Source organism: Lissotriton vulgaris, chromosome 1_1, assembly GCF_964263255.1.
Source record: "Lissotriton vulgaris chromosome 1_1, aLisVul1.2, whole genome shotgun sequence".
Classification (NCBI taxonomy): Eukaryota; Metazoa; Chordata; class Amphibia; order Caudata; family Salamandridae; genus Lissotriton; species Lissotriton vulgaris.
This window is the reverse complement of record NC_141685.1, coordinates 15558997-15569728: the sequence shown is the minus strand read 5'-3', so window position 1 is coordinate 15569728 and position 10732 is coordinate 15558997. Positions and strand designations below refer to the sequence as shown.

The following is a 10732-nucleotide window of genomic DNA, read 5'->3' as shown; positions in this document are numbered from 1 at the left end:
AAAGGTGATGTGCCGGAGGAATGTCTGTCGCAGTTCTTGAATGCATATCGGTTAACACCTCACTGCACTACCAAGTGCGCCCCGGCACACGTCATGTTCAAGAGACCCCCACGAGACTGTATACCCGTGAGCCCAGCATGGCAGGCGCCAGAGTTAGATCACGAGGAGACCCAAGACCGGCGAAGAAAGACGAACGAGAGAGTGAGTCGAGCGAGGGGAGCAGGAGTCAGACCACTCGCAGTTGGCGATCGGGTAGTCCTCAAGACCCGTCACCATCAGTCGAAGTACCAAACGACATTCGAGCCGGAGATATGGGAAGTTGTGAACATCCACGGCACCATGGTGTCTGCGTCCCGAGGCACCCGAGTTGTAACGAGAAACATATCCTGGTTCAAGAGAGTGGCTCCCGGTGAAACCACGCCAGAGCAAAGGTGGGAAGACGTGGAGGTTGGAGAGGACCTGCCGGTCACCTCGGAGGAAGCACAGGAGCCCCGAGTGAGAGAGTCCGGGCCAAGCCAAGGAAATGCAGGAGGTAACGTCGCACCTCCAACAACGGAAGACGTTGCTACAGGACCATCTGAGGAGCAAGGGGCCGGATCACAGCGAAGCCAACGGTACAACCTGAGACCAAACCCAAACCCCAGTCAAAGGCTCTGAGACTACGCCTGGAGAGTACGCTCGGCAAAAGACTCTGAGTGAGGCTGGACTGAACATCTGTGAGTTTGGAGGGATGTACTGGCGGAGCCACCCGGCCCGTCCAGATACGCACGCACGCACGCATGCAGCCCGGGGGCGGGGTAGCCCTCGGGTATAAATAAACGGGCGTAAGACCGCACGTGGTCTTTGCCCCTAAGCACTAGACAGACTCTGTGTCCATTATTCACACAGTACGTTAGTTAGGCCCCACTACGCGGCCTAGGTTGTCCTTGCCCCCGTTACAACTTTACACCGCGCTCTGACACCTTTGGGTAATGTTCGCGATTTATAAAAACGCACTAAATAGAATGAATAAATCGTGATTGGCTGGGAGAGCTGGGAAGCCTGAGTGCTTCTGGTGCTGTAGTAGACTTGAAGCGGCGCAGCAGAGAAGGTAAGGTTTTGTTTTTTAATCCACCCCGCTCCCACCCACATTTGGAGCGACACACCACTACACAGGAGGTTTAGCCAAGGCTGATATTTTAGACTCATTTATCCTTTTCCTTCTTCCCATCAAATGCGTCCCACTTGCGACATGCAAATGTCACACCTAGGGGCTCCCACACCATGAAATGTCTCTCATCAGCAGACTAAAAACTTGGCAAGTTACCTACAGCTGTAAAGTCTATCTTAAAACAGCTGTAACATCAATGTAACAAAATATTTCTCCAGTAAAGCGCTGTATCACCTTTTGGCAACGTAAGCGCTATGTAGAAATAAAATTAAATAAATAGCAATGTTTCTTAAACGAGCACACTTCATACTGAACAAAGTAGTGTCTCGGGGTTGGGCATGCGCAATCAACGGTAGAGACGTGTCTGAGACCAGGGCATGCGCAGTTCATACTTCGGCGCCGAGGGTATGCGCAATACAAGAGGATGTTACCGTACACAGCTGAAAGATGAGACTCCGCCCTTTAATCTGGGCATGCGCAGTACAACCATGAGTAATTCGTATACCGGGTTCGGAACGTGCGCAGTACAACCGTAAACGAAGAGATTAGTATACCGTGTTGATGACATGCGCAGTACAGCCGCGACTGGATAGTGTACAGTGCTGAGCGCATGCGTAGTACATCAGTAATTGAGCCGCACGTGCCCCCCATCCCCCAGGTTTGGGTCGCCCGGAGCCCCCGCGGCCCCCTCTCTGCGCTCAGAATCGGAACTTTCCCTGCAAGAGATCCCCGAGAGGAAGGACCAGGCCCCGCCCCCTGGAGAAGAGAGCGGGGACCGAGGAGGTGAGTCTGAGAGAGACCAGGGTCATCACTGACCCCAACACTGACGTCACTACTGACCCCTCCCAGCCCTGCTGACCCCACTACTGACCCCCCAGCCCTGCTGCCCCCACTACTGACCCCCAGCCCTGCTGACGTCACTACTGACCCCCCAGCCCTGCTGATGTCACTACTAACCCCCACCAGCCCTGCTGACGTCACTACTGACCGACGTCACTACTGACCCCCCCAGCCCCGCTGACGTCACTACTGACCCCCAGCCCCGCTGACGTCACTACTGACCCCACCAGCCCTGCTGCCCCCACTACTGACCCCCACCAGCCCTGCTGCCCCACTACTGACCCCCCAGCCGACGTCACTACTGACCCCCCCAGCCCTGCTGATGTCACTACTAACCCCCACCAGCCCTGCTGACGTCACTACTGACCCCCCAGCCCTGCTGACGTCACTACTGACCCCCAGCCCCGCTGACGTCACTACTGACCCCCCAGCCCTGCTGACGTCACTACTGACCCCCCAGCCATGCTGCCCCATTACTGAACCCGACTAGCCCTGCTGACCCCATTACTGACCCCCCACAAGCCCTGCTGCCCCCACTACTGACCCCCCACCAGCCCTGCTGACCCCATTACTGACCCCTCAGCCCTGCTGCCCCCACTACTGACCCACCAGCCGTGCTGCCCCCACTACTGACCCACCAGCCATGCTGCCCCCACTACTGATCCCCCAGCCCTGCTGCCCCCACTACTGACCCCCACCACCCCTGCTGCCCCCACTACTGACCCCCCACCACCCCTGCTGCCCCCATTACTGACCCCCCAGCCCTGCTGCCCCACTACTGACCCTCGACCAGCCCTGCTGCCCCCACTACTGACCCCCCAGCCCTGCTGCCCCCATTACTGACCCCGACCAGCCCTGCTGCCCCACTACTGAGCCCCAACAGACCTGCTGCCCCCACTCCTGACCCCCGACCAGCCCTGCTGCCCCCACTCCTGACCCCCGACCAGCCCTGCTGCCCCCATTACTGACCCCTGACCAGCCCTGCTGCCCCCATTACTGACCCCTGACCAGCCCTGCTGTCCCCATTACTGACCCCTGACCAGCCCTGCTGACCCCATTACTGACCCCCCACCAGCCCTACTGCCCCCACTACTGACCCCCACCAGCCCTGCTGCCCCCACTGCTGACCCTCGACCAGCCCTGCTGCCCCCACTACTGACCCCCCAGCCCTGCTGCCCCCATTACTGACTTCCGACCAGCCCTGCTGCCCCCACTACTGATCCCCGACTAACCCTTCTGCCCCCACTACTGACCCCCCAGCCCTGCAACCCCACCTACTGACCCCCGACCAGCCCTGCTGCCCCCACTACTGACCCCCGACCAGCCCTGCTGCCCCCACTACTGACCCCCACCGGACCTGCTGCCCCCACTACTGACCCCCGACCAGCCCTGCTGCCCCCACTACTGACCCCCGACCAGCCCTGCTGCCCCCACTATTGACCCCCAGCCCTGCTGACGTCACTACTGACCCCTGACCAGCCCTGCTGCCCCCACTACTGACCCCCGACCAGCCCTGCTGCTCCCACTCCTGACCCCCGACCAGCCCTGCTGCCCCCACTACTGACCCCCGACCAGCCCTGCTGCCCCCACTATTGACCCCCAGCCCTGCTGCCCCCACTACTGACCCCCAGCCCTGCTGCCCCCACTACTGACCCCTGACCAGCCTTGCTGCCCCCACTACTGACCCCCAGCCCTGCTGCCCCCACTACTGACCTCTGACCAGCCTTGCTGCCCCCACTATTGACCCCCAGCCCTGCTGACCCCACTACTGACCCCCGACCAGCCCTGCTGCCCCCACTATTGACCCCCAGCCCTGCTGACCCCACTACTGACCCCCGACCAGCCCTGCTGCCCCCACTATTGACCCCCAGCCCTGCTGACGTCACTACTGACCCCCCACCAGCCCTGCTGCCCCCACTACTGACTTCCACCACCCCTGCTGACGTCACTACTGACCCCCCACCAGCCCTGCTGCCCCACTACTGACCCCCCACCCGCCCTGCTGACAGCACTACTGACCCCCCACTAGCCCTGCTGATGTCACTACTGACCCCCCCACCAGCCCTGCTGCCCCCACTACTGACCCCCCACCAGCCCTGCTGACATCACTACTGACCCCCACCACCCCTGCTGCCCCCATTACTGACCCTGACCATCCCTGCTGACCCCGTTACTGACCCCCCACCAGCCCTGCTGCCCCCATTACTGACCGCCCACCAGCCCTGCTGCCCCCATTATTGACCCCCGACCAGCCCTGCTGACCCGACCAGCCCTGCTGACCCCACTATTGACCCCCCTGCCCTGCTGACATCACTACTGACCCCCACCAGCCCTGCTGCCCCCACTACAGACCCCCACCAGCCCTGCTGCCCCTGAACCCCACCAGCCCTGCTGCCCCCACTACTGACCCCCACCAGCCCTGCTGACCCCACTACTGACTCCCACAAGCCCTGCTGCCCCCACTACTGACCCCCCAACCCTGCTGCCCCCATTACTGACCCCGACTAGCCCTGCTGCCCCCACTACTGACCCCCCAGCCCTGCTGATGTCACTGCTGACCCCCCCAGCCCTGCTTACATCACTACTGACCCCCCACCAGCCCTCCTGCCCCCACTACAGACCCCCACCAGCCCTGCTGCCCCCACTGCTGACCCCCACCAGCCCTGCTGACCCCACTACTGACCCCCACCAGCACTGCTGCCCCCACTACTGAACCCCAACCCTGCTGCCCCCATTACTGACCCTCACCAGCCCTGCTGCCCCCACTACTGATACCCCAGCCCTGCGGATGTCACTACTGACCCCCCAGCCCTGCTGATGTCACTACTGACCCCCCACCAGCCCTGCTGCCCCCACTACTGACCCCCCACCAGCCCTGCTGTCCCCACTACAGACCCCCACCAGCCCTGCTGCCCCAATACTGACCAACACCAGCCCTGCTGACCCCATTACTGTCCCCGACCAGCCCTACTGACCCCCCCCTGACCCCCCACCAGCCCTGCTGATGTCACCACTGACCCCCCACCAACCCTCCTGACCCCATCACTGACCCCCCACCAGCCCTGCTGACCCCTCTACTGACCCCCCAGCAGCCCAGCAGCCCTGCTGCCCCAACCACTGACACCGATCAGCCCTCCTGACCCCATCACTGACATCTAAATTCCAGCAGTGTCCAGGGGATAGGGGCCCAATAGAACACAAGCTGAAGGAAAAGGCGGCGGCATCTGGACAAAATCCTTTATGAGTGGAGCAATTATGCAGATACTGTGATAATAAATTGGGAGGGTGGTGTTTAATGATGTGACGCATCGGACACCCCCCCCCCCCCCTTTTCCTTCTCGTATACTAGTTGGGGATAGGGCGACAGGCACTCTGCATGGTTGGAGGATCGGGTAGTTCTAAAGCCAGATTGAAGGGATGGGGGATTTATATTTTATGTTGCAACTGTTTACAATTTAGTTGACGGAGAGGGTACAAGTGGCAATATGAGCAGGAGACGAACCTCGCATCAGGAGGTATGCAAAAAAGACCTTGCAATGATCATTTTGGTGCAATGGGGGCAGAATAGGGACTTATGGATAGAGCATAGGGTTTCAACAGACATACCAGCCCTACCCCTGATGTGAGATATATGGGTGGGATCACCATGCGAGCTTCACACTAGCCAAAATAGACACAACAACAGATAAGGGACTGAAACTCCTCTCCTGGAATGTTAACGGGCTGATAAACTCAAGCAGGGGATAGTGCTTCAATATATCAAACAACACTCCCCAGATGTTACCCTACTAGAAGGGACACCTTTGATAGGTAATTCATGTAAAGCCCTGAAACGTTATATATTAGTGTCACACTATGGATTCTCCACTGGTTCAAGAGGCGTAGGAATACTCATGTGATGCAACTTTTCCTTGGCAGTAGACCGTACCTGTAAAGACTCACAAGGTAGATACGCCGTGGTAGCATAAATCTGTGGGGCCAAACTATTATAATAGCGGCAATCTACATCACTCCTACACTCCACAACACTGTTTCCCAAGGTCTGGGGGACTTACTTCCGAACTTCCAACAGGGGAAGTTAATTATAGGGGGAGACTTTAATGCACCTCTGTCTGGATTCCTACATCGTTATACCCCGTGACTCGCCTCACAAGCCGTCGTGTTTCTTTGAGTTCCTCGTAGGTATGGGATTCGCTGATATGTTGTGTACCCATAGCCCAGACAGGGCACATTTCACATTTCACTTGTGTAGTGTAGTTCCTATATTCCCAATAGGCTCTGCGCATTGGAATAATATATCCTATAGATCAGACGTAGGACTGAGGTCGACTAGGTCTCTATCGAATATATTAGACTTAATTGTGAGTGCCAGCTAGCTCAGAGGTCACTAGAAACTTTCTCGAATTCAAAAGATGGGATTAGTTTCTGACAACCGCATAAACATGACAACTTTGTTTCCCAAGAATAAGAAATGTATCTCTAGAGTCACTGAAACAATAGATAGATATTTCACTCAGTCAATCGTGCATGCTTCGTTTCACCAGAGGTGCAGAGAAATGGAGAGACAGGCATTTTCAATAAAAGTATTTATTGAACAGTCTTCTTTCTCATGCAGAAAAAATGAACTGCTACAATCGTAATACTGGTAGCAAAGTATAATTTATACAGTACGAAGAGTATTATAAAATAGTACTGTAAAAGCATGGTATCGATTCTAAGCCATATAAAATAACATACATAAATAACAATGACTAAAAGTACTCAACTGGTGCTTCTAAAATACGCCTAACCCGGTGTACCTAACCTATGTCTAGTACAAGGGAAGAAGTAAGTGAGGTGTAGCTAAAGTTTAGTATTCTTTGCCAAGAATCTTATCCAAGAATTCTCTAAGGGTCTAATCAGCTCCGTACCTTGGTTCTAGAATGAAGGAGGTCTAGTATCTCTCTCTCAGGACTCGATTTCCCAGCAACCCGCAAGGGTAGCCTGGAAACACTTGGGCTGGATTTCTCGGCAGGAGAAAAAGACAACATCTCACTCAGTGCGTCAGCTGGAGGGTAGGCTTCCTTCGGCACTTGCTGCGGCGAGCTGTGTCTTTGAGGTAGATAGTCGAACTGCTCCAAGCCACCGTGTGTTTGCCTAGGCAAGTGTGGGCATATTTATACTTTGAAGGTGCCGAGTTTGACGTAAGGTTGGACATAAAACGTCGATCAAGCAGGGGGAAGTCCCTGACTGCTGAAGGCGGGTTTTTCCAAGAAATCATTATAGATTTTCGGAACTAGTGGAAGTAGCCATGCCGTATTAGGACTGCATGAGCTATGTCTTAATATGGTTATGATTTCTATGCCTATATAAGTATACGGTACTTTATACCTATATAAGGGCATGAATCGGGAAAATTACACTAGGGTCCTAAAACGCTATGTAGGAGAGTAGGGTCTGCTATCCTATTGTCACCCCAAATTTTTGCTTTTTGCTTCACTGGTTTCTGACTTAATGTGGCTGTGGGCCTGCTAATCAGACCCACAGCCTGCTCTCTCTCTAAATTACTGCCAATGCACTTTAGGTGCATTACGAATTGGAACTGGTTCACCTTGTGAGCCCCTGTATTAGTGCACCCTAGGTGCCCAGGGCATAGGTGTATCCAAGGCCTACCAGGGGCTGCAGCATGTATTGTGCCACCCCTGGCCTGGCCCCCATATTTGACACAACTGGCTGATCACTCAGCTGGGGTAAGTCGGTGTAACCACCTCTTACTTAGGTACAGTATGTCTGTGCCTAACCCTAAACTGGACACATATGTTCCTATCAGCCACTCCTATTGAAGGCCTCATCAATCCTGGAGGCAGAGTGCTTGGAAATATGTGAGATGGTGCTCTGGCATGAGCTGAGCCTGTCTGCAGCTGTCGGGAACCACTCCCTAAGCTGTTCCGGGATATTGCCATACCATATACTCTTAAGTGCATTATAATCCTCGCGGTTAAATGCTAACTTTGGTTTGGCTTTATCAAAACATGTCGAGTAAGGTGTCATACGAATTGGAATACTATCCCCTCGCCAATTCTGGCGACGGGGATAGCATTCCACCCTTCTAGAGGGATACGACATGTGTGTAGCCTTAACCCCGGTTAAAGTTAAACAGAGCCTCAGCATCACAAAATGGACGCTGCCACCACAGACACAAGTCTGGCCTCCTGCTGCTGACCGAAACTCGGCAGATGGTGGCCTGGACAAAGGGTTTCCTGCCTTGGGAGGTGCGAGCACCACCCCAGACAGGATTTTGTGTATTGGGTAGGACAGGGCTAAATAGAATCAGACATGCCCGGGGCACACAAGGTGTCCCCGTGCATAGGCCAGTCCAAACCGGTCCTGGGACTTTCCAGACCCAGGCCTGGCGCGGAACTGGACAAAGGAAAGGGGGTGTAACCGCCCCCCTTCCTGGTTCCTCCCAGAGGAGGGACCTAGTAGGTGATCCACCCCTCAGATTGGGAATAAGAGCGGGAGCAGTGCCATTGCACAGCAGATCATCCTGAAATCAACTTTAAACAAAGAAGAAGACTGGACTTCGACATTCTGCTGCACAGAAGACTGAAGAGAATCTCCCTTGTGGCCTAGGAGTGGCCACCCTGTGAACACAGGTACCAACCAGCAACTCGACGTCTGCTTTGCCGCCGCCTCCCGCCGGAGACCGAGCCCAGAGCCCGACAAGAACCAGACTCCCAGACCTCTCAGAGCCCGATCCACAGTCCCTGCAAAGAAGGGACCCGTGGAGGCACCGAGTGACGTGGGACCGGACCTCTTGGAAGACACTCGAAAAGCTGACTGCGCAGCTTCTGAGGCATCCTCGACGTTGTGCTTTGGGGATTGAGAACCCCCACCACCGAGCAGCCCTTGCACCGAAGATCAGCCCTCCAGCATCTCCACGATCTGCGTGGGGCCCTTTTGCATTGTGCCACTCGACGCGCCATCCCGGCCACTAGCCACGTGGTCAGCGGCCATCTTGGCGACGAACCCGAAGATTTACACAGCAGGTCTGGTTGCTCCAGACCTACCCAAGCTCCTGTGAAAAGGAGCACCCGCTCTGACCTTGCTGGTCCGAGTGGTAAGCATCTTTCACCTTCTGCCTGGCTTGCCTTTGCCAAGGCCTGTTTGCTCCGATCGAGGTGCCGACACCGCCAACAGCGAGAAGCCTGCGTGGGACAGCTCGTGACCGACTCCTGGACGTCCTCGACCCCGGGTATCCACGTGGCTGCAGAAAAAAGCTACCCGACAACGCCTGTTTGCACCCGACATCGCCTGGTTCCAATCTGGTTCCACGGTAGTCACTGGCTAGTGACTTTGAACATTGTCCCCTCTGCTTTCAGGTCTTCACATCTTCAGATCCACCCTTGGATCCACCGGAACTCTTCTCATCGAGCCGCCTGCAGCATCTTCAGCTCCAAGCACCATCGACCAGCGTGACGAAACCCGACACTACTTCGACCCTGTGCACCCGCTTCCTGTGGGTGAGGTAACTCAGCTCCGCCGGTGCTCCTGCACTGGTACTCATCCCAAGGGCCTGTGTTTTAAGTTTCAGCTCCGTAGGTCACTCGGAAGGTTCCTAACTTTCTAACTTTGTGCTTTTTACGCACCATAGACTTTGTATTGAAAAGTGCGTGCACTTTGAACACTGCACCCGAGTCCCGTGGGCCTTTCCCGACTTAGTTATTTCCAGTCTCGAATAGCTCCAGCGATTCCCAAGGCCCTAGGCCTCTTCACTTTCCTATTGGTATCTCTTATACCACTTTCTTAGTATATGGTTTAGGTGGCCCCTAGGGCTCATCCATATTGTGCAACTTTTGTGTATTTTAAACTGTCTTGTGATTTAACGCTTGTGCTTCTGTGCTCATAAAGAGTCCAGGGGATTTTATAGTTAATAAATCAATATATATTTTCAATATATATCTGTGTGGTGTCCCTTTCATTTGGTATTCAAGGGGGTTGTGTATGGTGTAACAGCTGGCTTCACATGCCTTTCAGAGTTTAGCCTAAGACTGCTTTGTCCACGTTACCACTAGGATAACTGGTCTACAAGGTTGAATTACAACCATCATCATAAGGGTTGCTTGGCATGGTACAAAGTGATCACTAGAACTAGTGAGCATTATATACCAGGCCAACTTCTCACATTGGTGAGCAGCGGATTGGGATCTGAGCTTGCTGTTGTTTTACCATTACAATCTTTGAGATTATCATTTGAAAGATCATACAGGTACCTGCTAGGTACATATAAAACAAGACTAGTATACTTAAGTTCTACTGAACTTAGTTGTTGTAGAGCAAAGGGAGTAGCACACCCTAGCTACAACTACTAGATAGGTTTAGTAGGTAAACACCAGTGTAGGTAGATTGCAACACATCCACCCACACTAGAGCAATGTCTGGAGCAGAGGGGTCCAGTGGACTTGCTCCTGTTGAGAGTGACCCTCCAAGGGCACCATCCAAATTTGCTATTTTTTCCTTTAAGGAATTAAGACAGCTTTGTGTCTTAAGGGGTCTGAAGACAGGGCCTTCCCCTACTACAGACCACCTAAGAGAGCTCTTAGACCAGTCTGAGACTCTAAAGCCCTCTAAGGCAAACCCCACAGGGGATGCTGAAGGAGGCCATCCTTCAGAGGATGACACTGTAGACACCCCTGCCCCTATCATCCTGGTAGATGAGGAAGCCTCCACCACTGGAGCTCCTCAGGTAGATGTAGAGGAAGA

General features: G+C 54.6%; 1 protein-coding gene across 1 annotated transcript in view; it reads left to right on the top strand.

Annotated features, from left to right (window-relative positions):
- The first annotated feature begins 1769 nt into the window (after positions 1–1769).
- The window catches only part of LOC147736971 (uncharacterized), a 73103-nt gene continuing 64140 nt past the window's right edge, over positions 1770–10732 (top strand). Inside the window, exon 1 of the mRNA XM_086954053.1 lies at positions 1770–1933. The gene's annotated coding sequence lies outside the window, so the exon portion shown is untranslated. The remainder of the gene's footprint in view (positions 1934–10732) is intronic.